We start from the raw sequence: 26,189 nt of genomic DNA, 5'->3' as shown, positions 1-26,189 counted from the left end.
AAACAGTCGCCATCAGTTGGCAATGCTTTTACAAATTGCTTCATGAGACCTAGTTTTATGTGCAGAGGTGGGAATAGTATATTCTTCCTATCAACAAGTGGCTGATGTAGAATGTTAGGATCTCCAGGTTTAAGACCAGATCTTGGAGGCCAATTCGACTCAACCCAATACTTTTCTCGAGCTCTGCTATCCCACATACAGAGAAAGCAGGGATACTTTGTGTACCCACGTTGCTGACCAAGAAGGAAGCAAACCATTTTAAGGTCAACACAGATGATCCAATTGTGTGTCATATTTCAATAACTCAATAACTCTCTTTACATCTCCATGTTCTTCACGAAGAGAGACGGATTGCACCAAATAAATTGCCATTGTGTAGAAGGACACACTTAAGACTCCGCTTTGAGCTATCAATAAACAGTCGCCATTCATTTGGATTGTACATTGAAAGCCCTAATTCTTGTAGTAAACCAGGAATATTATGGCAAAACACAAAACCGCTGTCACACCGAAAGTACTGCAAAAATGTACTTTCTCTAGTACGAAAGTATGATACCTTCGCTCCTTGTTCAAGTAACTGTTTCTCATTCAGCCTTGATGCTAGTAATTCTGAAGCTTTTTTTGATAAGCCCAATTCACGTGCTAAATCATTTAACTCGTGCTGATCAAATCCCTTACGAACTGAATCCTTGTGACTTTCAAATTCTGCATCATTGCTGTCACTGTGTTCATCAACATCACTCAGAACTTCTAGAGATGGTAGCTGTTCGGAAACTGGCACTGGAATTTCAGCTGAATGAGGCATTGGTCTGATAGCTGACGGTAGATTTGGATATTCTATTTTACTTTTATTTTTCCTGTTAAATCCTGATGTTTTCACTAAACAGAAGTAACAGTCTGTGGAATGACTTTTTTGCTCTCTCCACACCATGGGGATACCAAATGCCAACTTTTCACGTGTTCCTTTGGTCCACATCCGTAAACTCTCGACACACTGCTTGCACACTATGTGAGGGGCCCATGGCTTATCTTGATCACCGAGTTTTACTTTAAAATATGCAAAATATGCTTGTTTGACAAATGCACTGATGTTTGCCCTTTGAACTGGAATGGTGAAAACACCACAAATATAGCAGAAGGAGTCAGGGTTGTTTAGGCATTTACGACGAGAGGAAGAAGGAGCAGACATGATCTGAAACAAAGGAAATATGTACATAAGTAAATAAAACACTGAGATGGAAAGTTACAAGCTTTGAAAACTAACAAAGAAAAAAATCATAAAAGATATATAAATTACAACTAAGCGCCCAATGTAAAGAGAAAAGCTATCACAAATCCTATTTATTCCTACTATGATACATTTTTCGTGTAAAGATATTGATAATTATGACGTATTGGGAGCTGTACACACCTCTCACCACACTGTCTCAGTTGTGACTACTCTTACAAGTTGCCACGTAGCTCTATATGAGTCGAATTGTACTCAGATAACAAGTCTTATTACAGAAATCAGTGCAATTGTGCTTCTATGGCAGGTAAGTTGAGGAGGAAAAACTTGATGTGATAGAAAAAAACTGACTACATTTTTGGAATCAGCATGCCAATTTTAGTATAAATCAGCTCAAAAACCTAACTCAACAGAAAATTTTTTTCAAATTGTTCCCCAGTGTTATTTTTTCTGCACTGGTGTACCACACGGCCAATCCCTCATTGTAGGCTGGCTGTTTCATTCGGTATTTATGCACCTGTGCAGCTGCCATTTTTACTTGGGTCCGCTGCACCCTGGATTAGTGCAGATGCATTTGGGCCTGTCTGGTTTGTAACCAATTTTTTGGAGGATTTTTTCCTCTTTCTGTGGTGTTCATCTCCAATTAGGCCTCAGCCTAAACCCTGATTGAACCTGGGCTCCAATAACGCCAGTTGTTGCTCAGAAGTGCCGTCTGCACAGAGAAAAACACTAGCTCCTGTGTTAGTGGGGTTCAGTAACACCAGCTGCTCCCCTGCTGTGTGTCCGGCAATATCTCCTGCTCCCTCCACATTCAAACTACATCAGATTTTACACTTGTTCCAAGTAGGCCTCAGCCTACTCCATGATTGACCCTGGGCTCCAACACTGCCAGTTGCTGCTCAGAAGTTCCATCTGCACAGAGAAAAACACTCGCTCCTGTGTTGGTGGGGTTCAGTAACGCCAGCTGCTCCACTGCTGTGTGTCCGGCAAAGTCTCCTGCTGCCTCCAAATTCAAACTACATCAGACATAAAACTTGCTCCAATTAGGCCTCAGCCTAAACCCTAAATCAGGGTTCCCCAACTCCAGTCCTAAAGGCCCACCAACAGATCATTTTTTTCAGGATTTCCTTTGTATTGCACAGGTGAAGCAATTATCACCTGAGCAATAGTAAGGAAATCCTGAAAACATGATCTGTTGGTGGGCCTTGAGGACTGGAGTTGGGGATCCCTGCCCTAAATGAACCTGGGCTCCAACAACGCCAGTTGTTGCTCAGAAGTGCCATCTGCACAGAGAAAAACACTAGCTCCTGTGCTAGTGGGGTTCAATAACACCAGCTGCTCCCCTGCTGTGTGTCCGGCAAAGTCTCTTGCTGCCTCCACATTCAAACTACATGAGATTTTACACTTGCTCCAAGTAGGCCTCAGCCTACTCCATGATTGACTCTGGGCTCCAACACTGCCAGTTGCTGCTCAGAAGCGCAGTCTGCATAGTGAAAAACACATGCTCCAGTGTTAGTGGGGTTCAGTAACGCCAGTTGCTCCCCTGCTGTATGTCCGGCAATGTCTACTGCTGCCTCCACATTCACACTACTACTGATTTGAAACGTGCTTCAATTAGGCCTCTGGCTCCACTCTGTCTCCTGTATTTACCCTGGCCTCCAACACCGCCAGTTGCTGCTCAGAAGTGCCGTCTGCACAATCAACACTTGTTCCTGTGTTACTGGGGTTCAGTAACGTCAGCTGATCCCCTGATGTGTGTACGGCAAAGTCTCCTGCTGCGTCCACATTCACACTACTACTGATTTTTAACCGTGCTCCAATTAGGCCTCTAGTAGTGGGAATGTGGACAGAACCCTCTGACAGGGGTAGAGAGAGAATATGATTAACCGTATAATGACGACCACAAAAAAAAGCCACAATTTTGAAATTACTTTCTCTCACCTCTGATCAGAACATTCCAACCAAGTCTGCATTCCAAAATGGTGCTTCTTCCCTTCTGAGCTCTCCCATGTGCCCAAACAGTGGTCCCCCTCTCATATGGGATATCAGCGTACTCAAGACAAATTGCACAACAACTTTTGTGGTCCAATTTCTCCTGTTACCCTTGGGAAAATAAAAAATAGCGGGCTAAAAAATAATTTTTGAGAGAAAAAAATTATTTTTTATTTTCACTGCTCTGCGTTATAAACTTCTGTGAAGCACTTGAGGATTCAACGTGCTCACCGCACATTTAGATAAGTTCCTAAAGGGGTCTAGTTTCCCAAATGGTGTCACTTGTAGGGGATTTTCACTGTTTAGGCACATCAGGGTAACTGCGAATGCGCCGGTTAACTAAGCCCCGGAACACAGCAAAATACTTCCGGGGCTTAGTTAACCGGCACATGCGCAGTCCGGCTTTTTGGCTTTGCCCGCAGTTGGGCAAAGCATACTGCGCGTGCACTAGCTATGAATGCTTAGCGCACGCGCAAAAAGTGGCGTACACCTACTCCAATTCAGCAATAACCTGCGGAAGGCGGGCTAGGATGGGGAGGCGGCACACATCGGGAACACCGCCCATCGGACCGGACCGACCTCGTTTTCATCGCCCGCCAAAGGGTTGGTGACAGATTCCCTTTATGGAAAAAAAAGTCAAGATTGGACTTAAGGCATAACCGAACGGATTCACCACAGAAACCATGTGTGTGAACAGGTCCCAATTTAAAAAAAGACAGATATGGATTATACATGCACATTTTATGTGTACTTTATACATATAAAAACTGTGAGGCAGTGACAGGAATTATATGCGAGCGTCGCTATGTGACCCCAGGATGAGCATAGAAACATATTAAGACCGCTGGATTGCATTGTAGCCACAGATATAGCTGAGATTGAAGTGCAAAATAAAAGTGAGTTTGGTCTTGGGCAAGCTATTTGCCCAAGGCAGATTTAATGAAACCCTTCATGAGCTATTATTTTTGGAATAAACTACAGGATGCTAGTGGGACAGTTCGCTCCCGCCAGGTCATACAAGGGGCCCATGGCAACAGATTCCATTTTAAAAACCCTGCAGCAAAAATTTGGGTGTGTCAGTCTTGGTTTGAAAATTTGCAGAGCAGGTAGCGCTGAAAGCTTCAGCCTGTTTGAAGTAACACCGAGCCACGTGTAGCCAAAAGGCCTGGCACCCCTCAGCATAACACTGTGGTGCAGTCGCCCATGGCAGCCAATTCCGGATACTGACTGTCTTGATTCCCGGCGGCGATCCGGAGGATACGATTTGTTTTCCATTTGTGAGTACATTGGACATTAAAGAGAGTTTGTTTGAACTTTTCCTGTGTTCACTGCCTGTCTGTCACACTGCAGAAACCCTGCTGCACTACAATACACACCCTATATATTACATATATTAAGAGTACACACATATAAAGTATATATGCAGAAACACATATATTCAGATGTTCAATTTATTCTGCATATATTACACACACATATATACACACACACACACACACACACACACACGTCGCAAACTCAGCTTTCTGACATTGGGCAATACATTGCAACCAAAAATCCTTTTGCTAATCTTCAGATTTCATAATGCCTTGCACACAGTCAAAGCCCTCAGTGCAAGATGCATCAAGACAATCCTAAAACATTTTTGAACCTGCAAGGTTTGACGGTAGATACTGCTCTTTTTTATGTCTCTGTGTCAACGGTGGAGTCCTTCTGGATTTCCTGCCAAAGTATTTAATTTCATTCAATGTCAATGGATAGTTTGTAGCGATGAGTGAGTATACTCGTTGCTCGGGTGATCTCCGAGTATTTTGACGTGCTCGGAGATTTAGTTTTCGTAATCTCAGCTGCTTGACTTGCGACTGCTAGACAGGCTGAATACATGTGAGAAATGCCTGTTTATTAGGGAATTCCCACATGTATTCAGGTTGTCTAGTAGCCGCAATTCATGCAGCTGAGACAACAAAAACTAGATCTCTGAGCACGCCAAAATACTCGGAGAAGACCCGAGCAACAATGCTACTCACCCATCACTAATGGTTTGCACTGACACTGATGCATCCTGAGCTTGCAGGACAGTTTGCATTTCTTAAGAACTTGATTGGGGCTGCTTGTCCACCACAAGGCCTATCCTGCATTGCAACCTTTCATCAATTTTTCTCTTCTGTCCAGGAAGATTATCTACAGTGCCATAGGTTGTAAGCTTCTTGATTATGTCGCGCAACATGGACAAAGGAACATCAACATTTTTGGACATGGACTTGTAACCTTAAGATTATTGATATTTTTCACACAGGAATGATGTATATCTTTGTACCGTGTTAGCCAGTAGATAGAAAAATATTCAGAATTGAGAGTCCTCAGTGGTTGATACCTTTTAATGGCTAACTGACATTAAAAGGTATCAACCACTGAGGACTCTTAATTCTGAATATTTTGATATTTTTCAACAATTTTGCTTCTTAAGTCCTCTGAAAGGTTCTCTTCTCCACTTTCAGTTATCCATGCTTAGGCTAGTTTCACATTAGTGTTTACGGCCGCAGCGTCAGGCTGCGCACGGCCGCCGCTAAGCCCCGCCCCCTGCTGCGCCTCCGCCGGTAGCTCCGCCTCTTTATCACTGAGGATGCAGGCCGTGCGCCGTATACGTTTTGGCGGCGCCTGCGTCCTTTTGATGGTGCGCCGCCAGCGCCAAACGCAACCTGTTGCAATTTGGTTGCGCTCGGCGCACCGTCAAAAGGACGCAGGCGCCGCCAAATGCATACTGCGCACGGCCTGTGTCCTCAGTGATAAAGATAGGGGACGCATGCAGGTTTATGCACCCGGAGGCGGAGCTACCGGTGGAGGCGCAGCAGGGGCGGGGCTTACACACAAAGAAAAAAGATGTGTATAGCAAAACGTCTAATTACAATAATCTCCTGGGAGAAATGCTTCATTTACTGGAAAAATTTCAAGGGTGCTGACACCTTTGACCATGACTGTATGTATAGATGTAAAATAGATGTGCAAAAAACATTTGTTTGGTACACACACAGTTATCGTTAAATGTCTGAATATTGAGAAAATTCCCATTGTCTATTAAAAAATATTATTCCCTCTATCTCAAACTGGATTGCACATGCAATGCAAAAACACAGTACAGCCTCTTGTGGCAATCAGCAGACTTTCTGTGATTGCCACTGGTTTCTGCATCTTTTTCTTCATAAAATATTGATCAATGTAGCTTGCTTTGCTGCGTTTTAAAGAATGAATCACGGACACTGCTGCTGTTGTCAGTTCTCCTATCCCGGTATCAAATGAAGCTCGGCATTTTTTTCAGACTGTATACATTACTGCTCTTCATCAGTGCTTCAGGTGTAAAACACATTCTGCCATAAGTATGTCAAATGCTTTAGTGCTTCCTCTTCCTATTGTTAATGATGAGCTGTGCACTCTGAGACATTTTCCCTATGCTGAAAAACCATAAAATGACTGCTGCTTTTAGTATCTTCTTTTATAGTGGCTCTAATAGTCCCTCCTGAATGGCTGCACTATACCATGTGACGTGATAGCTGCAAAGCATTAAGAGGAAGCCTGTGAGACTTTCCTTGAGGAAAATGTGAGACTACTGTGTCAGATTTTATCTTCTGCAGTGTTCAAAATGGTGCCTACCTCTTTTTGGTGATATCCATGAATTAACCCATTTACCCTCGAAGGTGGTTTGCACATTAATGACCAGGCCAATTTTTACAATTCTGACCACTATCTATGTGGTTATAACTCTGGAACACTTTAACGGATCCCGGTGATTCTGAGACTGTTTTTCGTGACATATTGTACTACATGATAATGGTAAAATTTCTTCAATATGACTTGCTTTTATTTGTGAAAAAAAATGGAAATTTGGCGAAAATGTTGAAATGTTCAAACTTTGAATTTTTATGCCCTTAATCACAGAGATATTTCACACACAATAGTTAATAAATGACATTTCCTACAAGTCTACTTTACATCAGCACAATTTGGTAACCCAAATTTTTTCGTTATGAATTTATAAGGTTTAAAAGTTGACCATTTTTTTTAGGGTACCACATCAAATTTGAAGTCACTTTGAGTAGTCTATGTAATAGAAAATACCCAAAAGTGAAACCATTCTAAAAACTTCACCCTTCAAGGTGCTCAAAACCACATTCAAGAAAAACAATGAACATTTAACTTTTTTTCACAAAAACTTTATTTCAGATCCAAATTTTTTTTATTTCGACAAGGGTAACAGGAAGAAATGGACAGCATAATTTGTTGTGTAATTTCTTATGAGAATGCAGATACCCCATATGAGAGAGAAAACCACAGAGCTCGGAAGGGAAGGTACACCATTTGACTTTCAATGTAAAATTTCCTGGAATCATTAGCGGACATTATGTCCCATTTGGAGAGCCCCTGATGTGCCTAAACAGTGGAAAACCCCCACATGTGACTGCATTTTGGAAACTAGACACCTCAAGGAATGTAGGCAGATGTGTGGTGAGCACTTTGAACTCCCACGTGCTTCACAGAATTCTATAATGATGAGCTGTGAAAATAATTAGATCACATTTTCCCCTAAAAAATGTTCTTTTGGCCCAAAATTTTGCATTTTCATAAAAGTGACAGGAGAAATTGCACAATAAAATTTGTTGTGCAAATTCTCCTGAGTATGCTGATACCCCTTATGTGGGGGAATACTACTTTTGAGGCACACTGCAAAGCTCAATTTGACATCTTGATAATCAAAACGTTCTCCAAACACAACTGTGCAGAGAACATTGCAGATAGCCATGGTCAGTATATGTGCTGGGTTAAAGGGATTGACTCTAGTCTTTTCAATCTCTTCAGTCAAGTAATTTGCTTCCTCTTGTAACGTTCAATACTTGTAATACTTCTTGCTCCCATTCCAAATTTTATCAAGGCAGAAAGAGAAAAACTGTGCAACTGTCTCCATCTCACCATTGGTTAAGATCACTCCATAATCTTTGAAGAGCAGATCTCCTCCAATTTCTTAGGGTCCTCTCATGCTGAATATGTCTCCATTTTCTAGTAAAGCCTCTTTCACACAATCATAACCAATAAGGACCACTACGGGTGTGTTGGACAAGTAGATGGTGAACACTGGACCATAGGTCTCACTCATCTGTGTTATGATTAGGTGATCGACGGGGATAGCAGAGGAATAGGCTAGGCAACCAGATAACCAGAGAGGTTGGTAACTTAGCGGATTGCAGACCCCTAAACTGACAACACAACTAGAATTAGCTGTAGGACGTACCTACAATGCCCTAGATGCCAGGCACAGCCAAAGAATTAACTAAGCCTAAAGAGAGAAAGGGGAAAGCTAAACTGTCCCGGAGTAGAATTCCAAAGGAATAGATAGCCCCCGAACATATATTGCCGGTGAGACAAGTTGAGGCACAAAACACAGGCAGAAAATAGAGTAAGCAAATGATGGGGCCCAAACTGTCTAGATAGGACAGGAAAGGATACTGTCTGCAATCACACAAAAAACCCTAAGAAAAAATCCAACACGTCTGATATGCAAAAATACTGAGGCCACATGACCTCTCCCCCACTAAATCAGAACTCTGGTGTGAACTGGACGCAAAACAAAAGATACTGATATAACAGGGGATTAGAAATACTGAAAAGACTGACATGAGCTGTGGCATATGGAACAGAGTCCAGCACAGGTCCCAGCAGGGAACAACGCTGAACTCACACCAGCAAAGCAGAAATCAGAGGAAAGCAAAAAATGGATCAAATGCAAAAAGATTCAAGCAGACAAATAACTTATCTGAAAGATGCAGGACAAGGCAGCAGGCAAGCAGACTTCCAAAATGCTCAGGAAGAAAACCAAATAACCGGCAACAACTGAGGGAAGGTTGCTCACTTAAATCTCTCCAGTCTGTAACACTTGACCTCCAATCATCCTCCTCAGGTGAATGACTTCTTTCAGTCAGACCAGCTCCATTACCAGCAGAAACCAGCAGAGGGAGCCCAAACTCAGGAGCCAGATCAAGTGTTCACAACACAGCCGCAGCAGAGATTCGGGCATTTCTTTATTGTCCACATGCAGTGTGGTGCCCAGAAAGGGCAGTGGTGGTCCAGGGTGCATATTTTTCTGTTTAATATTCTTTGTCCATGAGTATATATACAGGACAAGCATGAAAAAGATGCCAAGGATAATAGCCCTGGGTTCAATCAGTGGCTCCATTGTGATCGGTAACCTGTAAGTTGCAGCAGAGGAAGGAGAAAGCCCCACAGGTATCACTAGACATGTAACCTCATGAGGTGCAAAGCTCAGAAGGGAAGAGGCGCCATATTGAAGTTCAAATTTTGCTGGAATGGTTTGAAGGTGCCATGTCACAATGGCAGAGCCTCTGAGGCACCAGAGCAACAGAAACCCTATATTTGAACTAATTTTACAAACTACACTACCCAATGAATTAAGCTAGGGGTGCAGTGATCATATTGCCACCATGTGTGCCTCACAGCATTTTATACCATTGAGTGGTGAAGAAAGAATAAATTATATTTTTACCATTAAAATGTTTTTAGCTCCAAGTTTTTAGTTTTTCTAAGGGCTAATGGGAAGTTTTTTGTTTTTTTTTACAACAAACTGAGGTCCATTTGCTCCTGGGTACACCAATAATCTGGAATTACTTTTCAAGCACAGTGCAAGCTCAGAAGGTAAGGAGTACCAGATTTTATGGATATGGTTTGCAGGTGCTATGACCAACAGGAAGAGCCCATGAAGTGCCAGAACAGCAGAACCTCCCATATGTGACCCCATTTTACAAACTACACCTCTTAATGAATAGAGGTGCACTGATCATGCTGACACCATGGGTGCGTCACAGATTTTTATACCATTGGGCAATGATGGAAAAATAGCTACAATTTACCACCAAAATATTTCTTTAGCCCCAGATTTTACATTTTCACACAAGAAGTGGGTAAAAATGGCACCATAATTTGTCTCAAAATATCTACGAAATAATGCAATAGCTATATCTGGCTGTACAGTACTACTTAGCCATACGGAGAGACTTGGGAGGAACGGAGCGCTACTTGCCTCCTTGAGTGAATATTTTCTTAGAACAGTTTGTGGACTCTATATACAAAGCCTCTAATTGCTAGAGAAGCAGAATCTCCCTTCAAGTGATGCCATTTTGTAAATTATTCTCCTTTGGGAATTTATCTATAGGTGTAGTGTCTATTTTGACTCCATGTATATTTTCCTGAAAAAAGCAGCAATGAATGTTGCCGAGAGAAAATTGCAAACTGCCACTGTAGACACGAGTGCGTTGCAGTCACCAGTATGTTATGCCCAGCTCTTGCTTCTGAAGGCATGCACCCATAAGCTAGGTGGCCTCTCATCACTACTGAAATGCCAAATCTGGATGATATACAGTGGGGCAAAAAAGTATTTAGTCAGTCAGCAATAGTGCATGTTCCACCACTTAAAAAGATGAGAGGCGTCTGTAATTTACATCATAGGTAGACCTCAACTATGGGAGACAAACTGAGAAAAAAAAATCCAGAAAATCACATTGTCTGTTTTTTTTTTCATTTTATTTGCATATTATGGTGGAAAATAAGTATTTGGTCAGAAACAAGCAATCAAGATTTCTGGCTCTCACAGACCTGTAACTTCTTCTTTAAGTGTCTCCTCTTTCCTCCACTCATTACCTGTAGTAATGGCACCTGTTTAAACTTGTTATCAGTATAAAAAGACACCTGTGCACACCCTCAAACAGTCTGACTCCAAACTCCACTATGGTGAAGACCAAAGAGCTGTCAAAGGACACCAGAAACAAAATTGTAGCCCTGCACCAGGCTGGGAAGACTGAATCTGCAATAGCCAACCAGCTTGGAGTGAAGAAATCAACTGTGGGAGCAATAATTAGAAAATGGAAGACATACAAGACCACTGATAATCTCCCTCGATCTGGTGCTCCACGCAAAATCCCACCCCGTGGGGTCAGAATGATCACAAGAACGGTGAGCAAAAATCCCAGAACCACGCGGGGGGACCTAGTGAATGAACTGCAGAGAGCTGGGACCAATGTAACAAGGCCTACCATAAGTAACACACTACGCCACCATGGACTCAGATCCTGCAGTGCCAGACGTGTCCCACTGCTTAAGCCTGTACATGTCCGAGCCCATCTGAAGTTTGCTAGAGAGCATTTGGATGATCCAGAGGAGTTTTGGGAGAATGTCCTATGGTCTGATGAAACCAAACTGGAACTGTTTGGTAGAAACACAACTTGTCATGTTTGGAGGAAAAAGAATACTGAGTTGCATCCATCAAACACCATACCTACTGTAAAGCATGGTGGTGGAAACATCATGCTTTGGGGCTGTTTCTCTGCAAAGGGGCCAGGACGACTGATCCGGGTACATGAAAGAATGAATGGGGCCATGTATCGTGAGATTTTGAGTGAAAACCTCCTTCCATCAGCAAGGGCATTGAAGATGAAACGTGGCTGGGTCTTTCAACATGACAATGATCCAAAGCACACCGCCAGGGCAACGAAGGAGTGGCTTCGTAAGAAGCATTTCAAGGTCCTGGAGTGGCCTAGCCAGTCTCCAGATCTCAACCCTATAGAAAACCTTTGGAGGGAGTTGAAAGTCCGTGTTGCCAATCGAAAAACCAAAAACATCACTGCTCTAGAGGAGATCTGCATGGAGGAATGGGCCAACATACCAACAACAGTGTGTGGCAACCTTGTGAAGACTTACAGAACACGTTTGACCTCTGTCATTGCCAACAAAGGATATATCACAAAGTATTGAGATGAAATTTTGTTTCTGACCAAATACTTATTTTCCACCATAATATGCAAATAAAATGAAAAAAAAAAACAGACAATGTGATTTTCTGGATTTTTTTTTCTCAGTTTGTCTCCCATAGTTGAGGTCTACCTATGATGTAAATTACAGACACCTCTCATCTTTTTAAGTGGTGGAACTTGCACTATTGCTGACTGACTAAATACTTTTTTGCCCCACTGTATGTGGGGCTCAGAAGGGAGGGGGCATTTGGATTTTGAAGCAGAGAATTTGCTGAATTTCTTTTGGAGGGTGAGTTGCTATTTTGCTTTTCCAGAGCCTTAGTACTTCCAGTAATGTGAAAGGGACTTGGGTTTTTTTTGTGGCTTGAGTTGAAGCTTTTACTGGGAATATTTTACATAACGTTTGGGATCACACTTATCCGGTGCTCTACACTGAGCACTTACTTTGGAGTTTCCATCTAAATCTCTGAGTGACGTGATTCAGTTGAAACCGCCGAGGGATTCATTTACTAAAATAGGAAAGAAGAGTTACTCTGGACTCCATCTGGCCTCTGTTTAGCGGTGTCCTTTTTTTCAGAAGTACACAAAACTGTGGCCGACAGCACTTTTATGTAATCCTAAAAATATGGACTCCACAGGATCACAGGCAAGGTGGCGTTCACAGTGCCTCCATCTACCTTAGTATAGGGAATCTACCATCGAAGGTTCCATTTCAAACACGTACTTCAGAGATTTACATGGAAACCCCAGTGTATGTGCTCAGCGCAGCGCGCAGGACAAAAAATGTTCGCCGAGCCTTACAGCAATTTTTGTGAGGCAGAATGAAAAAATCAAAACCAGGTGTAGAAATGATTTTCTTTATTTTTTACGCCGTTTCTCATGCGTTATAAGTGACTAGGTGACTTTATTCTTCACGTCGGTGCGATTTACAGTGATATCGATTTATATTGGGTTTTATGTTTGGCTTCTGTCACACACTAAAATACACTTTTTATTGCAAAAACTATTTTTTTTTTTCCATCACCATATTTTAAGAGCAATAATTTAACCTTATTTTGGACAACAATCAAGTGAAAGCTTGTTTTTTGTGGGATGAGTTGACATTTGTATGGGTACCATGTTTGGGCACATGACATTTTTTTTAATCGTTTTCTACTCTGATTTTTGGGAGGCGGAATGTATAAAAACCAGCAATTCAGGAATTATTTTTGGGGGGTTATGTCATTCCGCATTTGGTAAAATTGATAAGGCAGTTTTATTCTTTGGGTCAGTAATATTACAGCGCTACCTCATTTCTATAGCTTTCTTACGTTTTAATGCTTTTACATAGAGATGAGTGACTTTTACTTTTTTCGGGTCGAGTCTGGTTTCATGAAACCCGACTTTCTAAAAAGTCGGGTCGAACGAAATCGGCTGACTATAGGGAAAAGTCGGGGTCCGACTGAAACACGAAACCCAATGCAAGTCAATGGGGAAGCAAAGTCGGCAGGGAGTGGAGGACAGTAAACACACCTACAGTGCCCATTTTAATGCCAATGACCTCAATTCTCATTACTTAAGCTTGGCAACCTTAATTTACTTTATAATAATAGTTACGCATTGAAAACTGGGAGTTATTTGGCTAAAGTTGTGGGGGGGTAGGGCTGGCGCTAGGTTTTCGTGTGCCCTGGGCCAAAGAGTGTCAGTGCGCCCTTTTAACACATACCACAATTCATAATGCTCTGATACTGCACAGAAATATAGGTATAGTGCAATGAAAAATACTTCACTGCTAACATGACATGACTGATATCTATATTTTAAATTATACAATAGCTCTAAAACCGGACAGTATATTACTCCATACAGTATTATGGCCACCACCTAGAGCACCATACAGAATAATGAGCCTCATATATTTATCCATACAGTATATGATGAGCTCCACATAATGCTACAGTATATGCTGGTCCCCATGGATGATGCTCCACTGTCTTATGGGCCCAAATAATGCTCCATATATAATGGGCCCCATTTCTAATGCTCCAGTGTATAATGTGCCCCGTAAATGCTGCTCCAGTGTCTGATGTCCCTCATTTGGAATTCTCCAGTATATATTGGTCGCCATGGACGATGCTCAAGTGTGTTATGGGCCCAAATAATGCTCCAGTATATGATGAGCCAAATGGCTTATGCTCCAGTGTATGATGGGCCCCATATATCATTCTCCAGTGTATATTGCTCCCCAAAAAATGCTCCCAACATTTAAAAAAAATTAAATGCCTCTCCTCGCTGGGCACTGCTCTACTCTGGACTCCTCAGAATTGCCATTTTAAAGCTCTCTGCATTTGTACTGTTTCGGTAGAGGGCATACAGATGTGATGTCATTGCGTTCAGTAACCTGAATGTCACTGTCAGGAAAGGCGGAAGACGTCATGGCGGTGGAGCAGGGAGAGGTAAGTATTAGTGCTGTGGCCCTGAGCAAGCATGGGGGGCCCACTCGTGGGCAACGGCACTGGCACAGGGCCCCTCATAGTACGACGGTATGTCTGATGGTGAGTGGGGCCTCCCACCGGCAGATACACTTTTGCATACTATGAGGGGCCCTGTGCCACTGCCATCACCCACGAGTAGGACCCCCACACCTGCTCAGGGAACCTGCACTTTCATCTGCACATTCCTCTGTCACTGTGTGTAAGGTGGTATAGTATGTGGGAAGGGGCACCTGAGTTTCATCAGTGTCGCATTCTGGCTCTGTAGAGTGCAAGGGGAATGTAGTGCTGTGGGTCAATGTACCAGCAGAATCATCTAGCAGTGGCTGTGCATCAATGCACTCCATCTCCAATTCATGTTGGACTGGGGAATTCAGAATTTCACTTGATAACACAGGCATAGCCTGTGAAAAGAGCTCCATGGAGTAGTCTGAAGTGTGGGCTGCAGCATCCTTCACTTTTAGTGGGGTTGAAGGAGACAAGGAAAGGGGTGGTTCCTGACCAGAAGCCTGCACTGACGACTCAGGGCTTGCATTTTTATGAAACTTCAGAAGAGGAGGCGATAGAGCTGGAGGCTTTTTCGGCAATATAAGGCAAAACCAGTTCCTGATGCTCCGGCTTTAAAAGCAGTTTACCTACGCCCAGAAAAGGAAGCCTTAAAGGCCTTCTTGTGCCAGCTGATGACGCAGGCTCAACACCTCCTGCCGTAGCTGCTATTGTGTTTTTGGCAACACAAGCAGATGCACCACCACCACCATCATTACCAGCTGACCCGCCCCCCACACCCACGTCTGCGGCCTCTTCCACCATACGTAATAATTTTTGTGAAAATGGACTAAAAATACCAGCAGATATATTGTACTGTTTCAGAAGCAGACAGCTCTATACAGTCTAGGGATAATTGTAAATCTCCATATACATTTCATGAGCCAGACACAGATGGTCACAGGCTCAGTATGGATTAGACAATAATATAAAAATTTGCAAAAGGGTACAGTATCACTAGATACAAAGTATATATAGTATAGTTTAAAAATACGGAATCTCCATATACATTTCAGGAGGCAAACACAGATGCTCTCAGGCCCAGTATGGATCCGACAACAATATAGAAAGTTGAGAAAAGGTACTATGGTGCCCCTGAGGGTACGGTCACCACAGAGTACTGCACCTCATCCAAAGGTGTGGTATCCCACCCTCAGGTAAGGAGGGATCACCACTCAGGACTCCTAACCCTGCACTCAACACACACACATGTTACTCAGTGCTTTCTGAGTGTACCCGGAAGGAGGATGGCGTCATCCCAGACTGACTAGGAAAGGGTGTTGGGGGTTAGTGTGGAAGGTAGGTACAGTGGGAGGAGCTTAGGTAATGGAGTGATTGTGGGCATACAACCAGAGAGAGCAAGCTGACAGTTGATGGGTGGAGCTAGTCTGAGGTAAATGGATCTTTCTAGAGAGTTGTCAGTCGGTGACAGAACAGAGTAAGAGCAGGATTGCTGTGAGAGGGCTGAAGGTCAGAGAAGAGAAAAATCTTGTCCAAGCTCCTAGACTGGAAGTAAGGTGTCCTTGGGGCACTGGAAGTGCAATAAGCCACCTGTGAAGCCCGTTTCTGGAGAAGGAAGGACCAGGCCTCGTTGGGGAAGGTGGCTCCTTGCAGTGGAGAAATGCAGGGCTCAGCTAGAAAGACGGAGGCTGAGGTAACTTTAAGTGCCTCAGTCGCAGCCGCATTCAATACTCAAAAAGGCAGCTGATGGAATAAAGGACCCGGGAGCCTGACCTACATCGCCTGGTGTGATCCGTCGCTGCCGGCATGGGACACTGTTTGCGAAGGCCCACAGCAGGAAGGCAGTGAGAGATCAGCGCAGAGACACGGCCTAGAAAGGATGCACAAGGAGGATTCTTAAACAGGTTTTTCTGATCTACCTTTGAGTTTGTAGGACCCTTCCCTCGGATGACAGTACCAATTGGGTCATCTTGTGCACAAAACTTTTGCGGAAAAACTCAAACTGCACCCAACTGCATCCTTGGTGGCTTTTACAACTCGCCTGCTACACTCACCATCCCCGTCAACGGCTCACAAATACCATCTCAACTGCCCTGAGATACAGCTCGGCCCGTGGAGAGCTTCATCATCTTGTCTGCTTAAACACCGGCACAGAGGATCTGCATTGCAGCATCGGCTACCCTAGCCGAGTACCACGGGTGGCGTCGCGATCCCCCTTTTCCAAATTAATTATCATATCATCTTCCCCCTCATCTGAACTGTTATCTTCTTTATTGGACACCCAGGGCCACGGACCGGGTCCCAAACACCACCGTGACATACTTCACCCTTAAAAGAGCCTGAAAGGCCCGGTACTGAGTAACCCCCGGCCCTGTGTGGCGTTTCATTTTAACACTAGATAACAGGAATATATTGTATAGTTTCAACATTATAAATCTACGTATATATTTGAGGAGGCAGACACAGACGCTGTCATGGCCAGTATGAATTCGACAACAAACTAAAAAGTAGAAAAAGGGTGCAGTATCACCAGATCAAACGTGTATATATAGTATAGTTTCAACATTCAAAATCTCCGTATTAATTTCAGGAGGCTGACACAGGCGTAATCCATACAATACCAGTATGGATTACACAACAATATAAAAAGCAGTAAAAGCGTACTGCTGTATACAGTGTTGGGGTCATTTGGCGATCTACATATATATTTCAAGAGTAACACACAGCCTCTCACAGGCTCAGTATGGGTCACACCATAATAAAAAAAGAAGATCCGCAAGAAATAATCTTGTGCGCCAATGTTCCAGGTGTCAATGATGCACTTTGAGTGGTGGGTGGAGGGTGAATTTCAGGCACAAAGGGTACTGGATCAACAGATACAAGGTATATATAGTCTTTTTAAAATACAAAAAAATTCCATATGTGTTTCAGGAGGCAGACACATATGCTCACACGCTCAGTATGGATTTGCAATAATGTAACAAGTTGAAAAAGGGTACAGTATGACTAGTTACAAGGTATATATAGTATAGTTTAGGCTAGTTTCACACTTGCTTTTTTTTGCAGCGCGTTTTTCCCGCAAAAAAACGCATTAAAAAAACGCATACAAAAGCATACAACTGCTGCGTTTTTTTCAAGCATTTTTATGAGCATGCATGAAAAAAACGCAGCGTTTTTATGCATTTGTATGCGTTTTTAGTGCGTTTTTACCGCGTTTGCGTTTTTTTCCAACATTAGGTGGCCCCTCACACTAACCCAAACCATGACTTTACTAACCCTAACCCTGACCCTAACCCTAACCCTAACCCTAACCCTAACTAACCCTAACCCTAACCCTAACCCTGACCCTAACCCTTAACCAAACCATACTTAACCCTAACCCAAACCCTAAACCCTAACTAACCCTAACCCTAACCCTGACCCTAACCCTAACCCTAACCCTAACCCTAACTAACCCTAACCCTAACCCTAACTAACCCTAACCCTAACCCTGACCCTAACCCTTAACCAAACCATACTTAACCCTAACCCAAACCCTAAACCCTAACTAACCCTAACCCTAACCCTAACCCTGACCCTAACCCTTAACCAAACCATACTTAACCCTAACCCAAACCCTAAACCCTAACTAACCCTAACCCTAACCCTGACCCTAACCCTGACCCTAACCCTTAACCAAACCATACTTAACCCTAACCCTGACCCTAACCCTAACCCTGACCCTAACCCTTAACCAAACCATACTTAACCCTAACCCTGACCCTAACCCCAACCCTAACCCTGACCCTGACCCTAACCCTAACCCTAAACCCCTTTAACTAACCCTAACTCTAACCCAAACCCCTAAATTCCATGGTTAAAAAAAAAACGCATGTGCAAAAAAACGCATACATAAGCATGCCAATGCGCACATATGCGCACCCATAGGCTATAATGGCCATTTTTAGCGCAAAACGTGCGCATACGTGCGCATGCGCTTTTTTGCAGGGCCAAAAAATGCAACATGCTGTGTCTGGAAAATACCAACGCACACCCCAAAAAAACGCAGCGCATGAAAATCGCATACGTGCGCATGCCAGCGCGCAGGTATGCGCACCCATGTTAAATATAGGGGAAAAAACGCATGCGCACGTATGCGTTTTTTTCCAGCGCAAAAAAACGCAAATGTGAAACCAGCCTTAAACATTCTAAATCTCGGTAGACATTTCAGGAGGCAGACACCGACGCTCTCAGGGTCAGTATGGATTACACAATATAAAAAGCAGTAAAAGGGTAAAGGATCAGAAGCGTGCAGGTGAAAACTGTGTTGGGGTAATTGTAAATCTCAGTAGATATTGCCAGAGTCAGAAACAGACTCTCACTGGCCCAGTATGGATTAGACCACTATATAAAAAGCAGTAAATGAGTAACATATCACAAGCGTACAGCTGTATACAGTGTTGGGTTAATCTTAAATCTACAAATATATTTCTGGAGTTACAGACAGATGTTCACAGGCTCAGTATGGATTAAACAAGAATATAAAAACTTGAAAAAGGGTAGTGTTTTACAATCGGTCAGCTGCATCTAGTGTTGGTGTCATTTTAAATCTCCTTATATTCTACCAGAGTAAGACATAAACTCTCACAGGCTCAGTATGGATTACACCTGAATATAAAAATGAGAAAAAGGGATATGTATTCGAAACGTACACCAGTGTAGTGTTGGAGTACTTTGAAATCTTCTTTTATATTTCAGTGTCAGTCTGCCAGTCCAGACTCTCCGCTAGAGGAAGGTAGATGGATAAAAGTACAGACGTAAAGTCGAGTGATTTTAGATGTTTTTGAATTTGTAATCACAGGAAAACCTCCCGGGAGATTTCGCAGAGGCGATGCTAACCCTCAATAACTTTAACTGTGGATACAGCTAAAATGCAAATAAGTGAAGGAAGGGTTGCTGTAGGGGATTCTATTAGATTGCCATGAGAGGACACAATGAAAAATGGTGGCAGGAATGTCACACGTCTGTGACTATGAAAGATGTGAAAGGTGATCATAAAGCACCATTGCATCCGATTGGGAGTTGACGTCCATTACAAATTGTAGCCAATGGTAATCTGAAGATAGAGGCCAACAGGACATAGCTACATCTTAACCATCATCGATCAGTACACCTAATTTCTAGTGGTCGTCCCTGTGAGGGATTTAACTGGCCAGACTACACAGCGGTGGAGCAGGGAGAGGTAAGTATTGCAAGTGCTGTGTCCCTGAGCAAGCAGGGGGGACCCACTCGTGGGCGCCGGTACTGGCACAGGGCCCCTCATAGTACGCCAGTGTGTCTGATGGCGAGTGGGCCCCGCCACCATCAGAGACACTTTATTGTACTATGAGAGGCCCTGTGCCAGTGCTGTCACCCAAGGGTTGGGCCACACACCTGTTCAGGGCAACAGCACTTGCCCGGGTGCGGCAGGTGTTGACCCCGGGCCTGGGGTGGGGGGGCAGCCCATTTTGGGTGGCTTAAAAAATGGCATATGTTGATGGCTAGGCTGGACTTTCAGCTGCTGCAAATGGAGGAATTGGAGAAGTCAGAGGAAGAGGAGGACAAAAGTGAGCCTTTTTTCTAGCAACCTATGTGTTATCAGGGGAAGGTGGGACAAAATCTTTTGGAACCCATGCATGGTTCATTTTAATGAAGGTTAGATCATCAACATTTTGGGTCGACAGACGGGTGCTTTTTTCTGTCAGGATTGATCCAGCAGCACTGAAGACTCTTTCAGATAGCACACTACCAGCAGGGCAAGCGAGCTCCTGTAAGGCATATTGTGCCAATTCAGGCCATGTGTCCAGTTTTGAGGCCGAATAATCAAAGGGGAATGACCTGTGAGGGAGAGCCTCGATATGGGAGGAGAAGTAGTTTGTAACCATAGTTGACAACTGCTGTCTCCTGTCACTTGCAATCGATTCTGTATTAGCTGTCGTGTGCGTGGGACTTGAGAAATCAGACCACAACATGGTCAGGAAACCCCTGTCTCCAATGCCACTTCGGCTGTGTGCAGCACGAACACCTCTTCCATTGTGCCCACTACGGCTCGTGGGAGAACCAGCTCCGCTGCTGTGTGCTGGAAATGCCTCAAACAAACGGTTTACCAGAGTTGCTTGTTTGTTAGCCAATATTAGCTCTAGGTTCTCCTGTGGCATGATGTGTAATTTGCCTTTATAGCGTGGATCGAGGATCCTGGCCAACCAGTAGTCATCATCCCTCATCATTTTGGCAATGCGGGGGTCCCTTTTTAGGATCCACAAGGCATAGCCACACATGTGGGCCAATGTTCCAGGTGTCAGTGGTGGGTGAAGGAGCACTTTCTGGCAAATCCACATCCCTCCAGTCACACACAAACCCTGTACCTGACCTTGGCACGCCCACATGTCCTCTTACCCCCTGAGAAGCATCTTCCACTCCAAAATAATCATCCCCCTCATCATCCTTCTCATCTTCCTCTTCTTCCTCCACCTTGTCCACGACAGTTCACTAACCAGACAATGGCTGACTGTCATCAAGGCTTTCCTCCTCCTCCTGTTGCTCCTCAGCTGCAGACGCCTGATCCTTATCCTTGATGTGTGTCAAAGTTTGTATGAGCTGACGCATAAGTGGTATGCTCATGCTTATGATGGCATCGTCTGCGCTTACCAGCCGTGTGCATTCCTCAAAACACTGAAGGACTTTACAGAGGTCTTTCAGCTTTGACCACTGCACATCCGACAATTCCATGTCTGCCCTCAAACTGCCTGCCCGTGTATCCTCCCACAAATGCATTACAGCCTGCCTCTGTTCGCACAGCCTCTCAACCATGTGCATGGTGGAGTTCCATGGAGGAGGAGGGTCGAATGCCTACAGCCAACTGTTTCCTATACCGTGGGCTAGGCAGCCCTGTTCCACCGCCGCTGTCCCCTGTGGAGCCTGCATCCACCACATTAACCCAGTGCGCAGTGATGGACACGTAACGGTCCTGACCATGCCTACTGGTCCATGCATCTGTTGTGAGGTGCACCTTTCCACTCACTGACTGTTTTAGTGCATGGACAATGCGGTCTTTCACATGCCGGTGGAGGGCAGGGATGGCTTTTCGAGAAAAGATGTACCGACTGGGTAGGTCGTAGCGTGGAACAGCGTAGGGCATGAGCTCTCGGAAAGCTTCGTTTTTTACCAAATGGAAGGGCATCATCTCTAATGGAGTCAGTTTGGCAATGTTGGTGTTCAAACCAGTGTACGCGGATGAGAGGATGAGTACTTTCTTGTCCTACTCAGTGTCTGGTAGGATGAGCTGGACTTGAGAGCTGCATATGGGGGAACTAGCTCTGGACATGATGGACTGAGAAGGGGGTGTTGATGGCCTAGATTCAGCGTTTCCTCGCGAAAATATTGTTTGTGTGACTGGTTTGGCCTAGCGACGACACCTCAACATTTCTTGATGGTGGTGTGCTTAGCGGTGGCCTTACAGTGGGGGAAGCGATGGAGCGTTGCCGGCTAACTTCAGTCGGAGCAGGTGCACATGTGCTACCTTGAGCTTTTGTAGTCCGTCCACGCTTGCAAGTGCATGTTGGTTAAATGTCTAAGCATGCAACTGGTATTCAAATTTTTTAGATATTTCCCTCTGCTAAAGGTCCTTCGGCACTTCTTACAGATAACCTTTGCATCATCAGTAGGATTTTGTTCAAAAAAGTGCCACACTGCACTCTTCCTACTATGGTACAAATTTTCAGGGCTTGCACGCTGTGCTAATTTGACCGTCTGGCTAAGCTGTCCTGCAAGTCTTAGTTTTCTTGCCAAGTTTTTTGACAGCTACGGGCCTGCTGGATAACCGCTGCAGCGATGACGATGCCTGCTGCGGATCCTTCTCCTGTTCTGACCTATTGTCACCAGAACCCTCTTCCCCTAATGGATGCCAATCCAGGTCAACAACTGGGTCATCCATGACCTCATCTTCAGTGTCATCTGCACCTTCCTCTGTGTCACCGTGTAAGGTGGTATAGTATGCGGGAAGGGGCACCTGAGTTTCATCAGGGTCTGATTTGGGCTCAGTAGACTGCGAGGGCAATGTAATGCTGTGGGTGAATGTACCAGCAGATTCGTCTAGCAGTGGCTGTGCATCACTGCACTCCATAACAGATTCATCTTGGACTGGGGAATTCAGGATTTGACTTCACAACCCAGGAATAGTATGTGAAAAGAGCTCAATGGTGTAATCTGAAGTGTGTGCTGCAGCATCCTTCACTTTTTGTGGTGAAGGACACAACGAAAGGTGCTGTTCCTGACCAGAGACCTGCACTGACGACTCTGTGCTTGCAGTTTTTGCAACTTCATTAGAGGAGGCAATAGAGCTGGAGGCTGTTTCGGCAATGTAAGCCAAAACCTGTTCCTGATGCTCCGGCTTTAAAAGCGGTTTACCTACTCCCAGAAAAGGGAGCCTTAAAGGCCTTCTTGTGCCAGACGATGATGCAGGCTCAACACCTCCTGCCTTAGCTGGTATTGTGCTTTTGCCAGAACCAGCCGATGCACCACCACCATCAGTACCAGCTGCGCCACCCTGTCCGCGGCCTCTTCCACCATACGTCCTCATGTTTGGGAAAATGTACCAATAATACCAGCAGAGAAATGGTACTGCATGAGTAGCGTACAGCTGTGTAAGGTGTATGCAAGAAGTGAAATCTCCGTATATGTATTTATGGAGTGTCACACACACACGCTGACTCTGTGTAGATGTGACAGTAATAAGAACACCAGATATCCGATACTGTTTGATAATCGGACACCTCTATATGGTGTATGTATGGGAAAATGTTAATCTCCGTGTATTTTTTTTACGGCGTCACACACATATAGCATGTATTTGTCCGTGGTACCAGCCGGTACACGGTAGTGTGTGAAGAGCGTACACCTCTATACGGTGTGTGAAAAAATGTATGCTCAGTATCTACTGTACAGAAAAAAAGTAATAAAAGGATTTTTGCTTTTAAAAAAGCAGTCTGCACAGCAGTGTGCAAACAGCAATGCAGCCATCAGGGAACCTTATAAGGCAGCCTAATAACCAACAAAGCTGCTGCACACAAATATATCCTCCCCTGTCACTGCACACTATACAGTTGTGTTTTACAGTGACATTCGCTATCAGCACATGCAATTTTTTTTTTTACTTTTTCCTGCCTAAACACTCTCCCTATTGAGAACAATCAGCAGCAACCTCTCCCTATGCTAAGATCGGCAGAAGTAAGATGGCGGTCACGGCCTTTTATAGGCACTGTGACGCCACACAAAGCCAGCCAATCACTTGCATGCCCTTCTCTAACATGGTGGGGGCCGCTGCCGACGTAATCACGTTGCCCACAGTGTGCATCCTTCATGATTGGCTGAAAATAGGTGCTGGAAGGATTGTGGGAAACGCGACTTTGGCGCTCAAGTCGGCGACCTCATGGCCGACCTCACACTATGGTCGGGTTTCGATCGGCGAAACCAGACTTTAGCAAAAGTCGGCGGATTCTGAATTTGGTCACCCGTCTCACTCAACTCTACTTTTACACATTAAAAACTATTTTAGAAAAAGTGTTTTTTTTTTTTGTATTGCTTTATTCACAGAGCTATACCTTTTTATTTTTTCGCTAATGGAGCTGTATTGTGGCTTGTTTTATGCGGGACAAGATGACAATTTCAGTGGTACCATGCTTATTTACATCCTTCTTTTTAGCTTGTTTTATTCCACTTTTTGTTCAGCGATATGATGATAAAGCATTGTGTTTTGCCCTGTTTTATTTAATTTTAAGGTGTTCACTAAAAGGATTAACTGTGGGATAGTTTTATAGGTCAGGTTGTTCTGGACGTGGCAATAACAAATGTGTAATATTTTTGTTTTTTCTTTTCACACAAATATTTTTTATGGGCACAATATCTTTTGATTTTTTTTATTTATTGGTTTTTTTATATATTTTTACAATTACGTAAAACATTTTTTTTTCTTTTTTTTTTAACTTTTTCCCACTATGGGACTATCATTTTTTTGCAGACTGATTAGTTGTATAGCATGGGAATGCAACAGCATCCTGATGCTATGCAAACTGTCAGCTCTTCACTGTCAGATAAAGTTGGTGATCATGCTCTGAGCATGATCTAGCAACTTTCAAAACTCTGGTGACCCTAATGTCATCATGTCGACATTGTGTCACGATGGCAACGATCAGAACCCAGGGTCATACCACGGTGTCTCCGATCCAAGGGCAGAGGGACTGTCGTCCCTCTGCCTGCTCCCAAAATGCTAAATACTAATCATTTGATCCACAGTAGAATATTTTATAATGGCACAGCAGCAGTCAGCAATAGGCCAGTCATGTAGTATCATGATATGGGCCAGCATTTAGAGCTTTGAATTTAAGTTTAAATTAAGACAAAGTGGGTGAGGGACCAGTGTAGGCCAGCTTTGCTAGAGCCCTGACACCTCATGCAACAGCTCAAATTCTTTCTCCAGCCAGACTCAGGTTGTGCAAATATCAGCTTGGTAGAGCACTAATGTTAGAAAAATGTAAGAATAATAACACGGGTAGTTGACTACAGGAAAATGCAGGCATGTCAGTCTGTTAGCCATACTGTAAGAGGCACCACATATGAAGGAGACCCTACAGTAGAAATTTGATAATGGCAAAGCAGTACTCAGTCATGTGCCATGAGTGAGGATTCAGGGTCTGGGTAAGCATTTAAGGGCCTGTCACACTAAGCGATATCGCTAGCAATATCGCTATAACTTGTGACGTTATAGCGATATTGCTAGCGATATCGCTGTGTCTGATACTTAACTCCGACCGCTCCCCCGCTGCTTATCGCTGATCGCGCGAGAACAGGCTGGACTGTTTCTCGTCGTCTGCTTCCTGCGGCGCTTCCTGCTGTGATGACGAGTGACGCGTGGAGCCGGGCGGGAGGACGCAGGATTGCCTGGTGTGACTGGTAAGTAGCGACCCCCGTCCCCAGCGATGTCGCTGGTGAGATCTGCCTGTGTGGCAGCTCACTAGCGACCACTTAGCGATGTACCAGCGATCCTGACCGCGTCATATCGCTGGTCGGGATCGCTGGTACATCGCTAAGTGTGACAGTACCTTTAGAGCTTTGAAATGAAGTTTCAATTAAGATGTGGTGGTTAAGAGAGCTATTCTAAACCTTCTTATCTGAGAGCCCTGATACCACGTGCAACACCTTCTTTTTTATAGCTACACTCAGATGGCACAAACATCAATTTAATACAGTACTATTGGTAAAAAATGTAAGGAAAATAACACATGTAGTTGACTGAAAGTGAGTGCAGGCCTGCCTGTTTGGGAGCCCTACTTGCATAGCAAACCCACCAGATGGAGATCCAACTTGAAGTCTCTACTTTTCAAAAAATAATTATCACATACCACTAAAGTGTCGTCAATTTCCACAATGTAGAAACAGTATAATAGCTCTTTGACACACCATTTACTACAGACAACCCAGCAGATGGAGACCCAACTTGGAGTTTCCACATTTCAAAAATTTGTTTGTAACATCAGCAGCAGTAGGAATAACAGGCACAGAAGAAAACACAAAGATGGAACAGACTGCAATAGTACAGTATAATATCAATACATGACCCTAAAAATGACATAATCGCCTAGTCTACTCAATGTCCAACAGGGGTGCACA

The sequence above is a fragment of the Dendrobates tinctorius genome, unplaced genomic scaffold, assembly GCF_039654945.1.
Source record: "Dendrobates tinctorius isolate UK_male_01 unplaced genomic scaffold, ASM3965494v1 ptg000030l, whole genome shotgun sequence".
Classification (NCBI taxonomy): Eukaryota; Metazoa; Chordata; class Amphibia; order Anura; family Dendrobatidae; genus Dendrobates; species Dendrobates tinctorius.
This window is presented reverse-complemented; position numbering follows the sequence as displayed.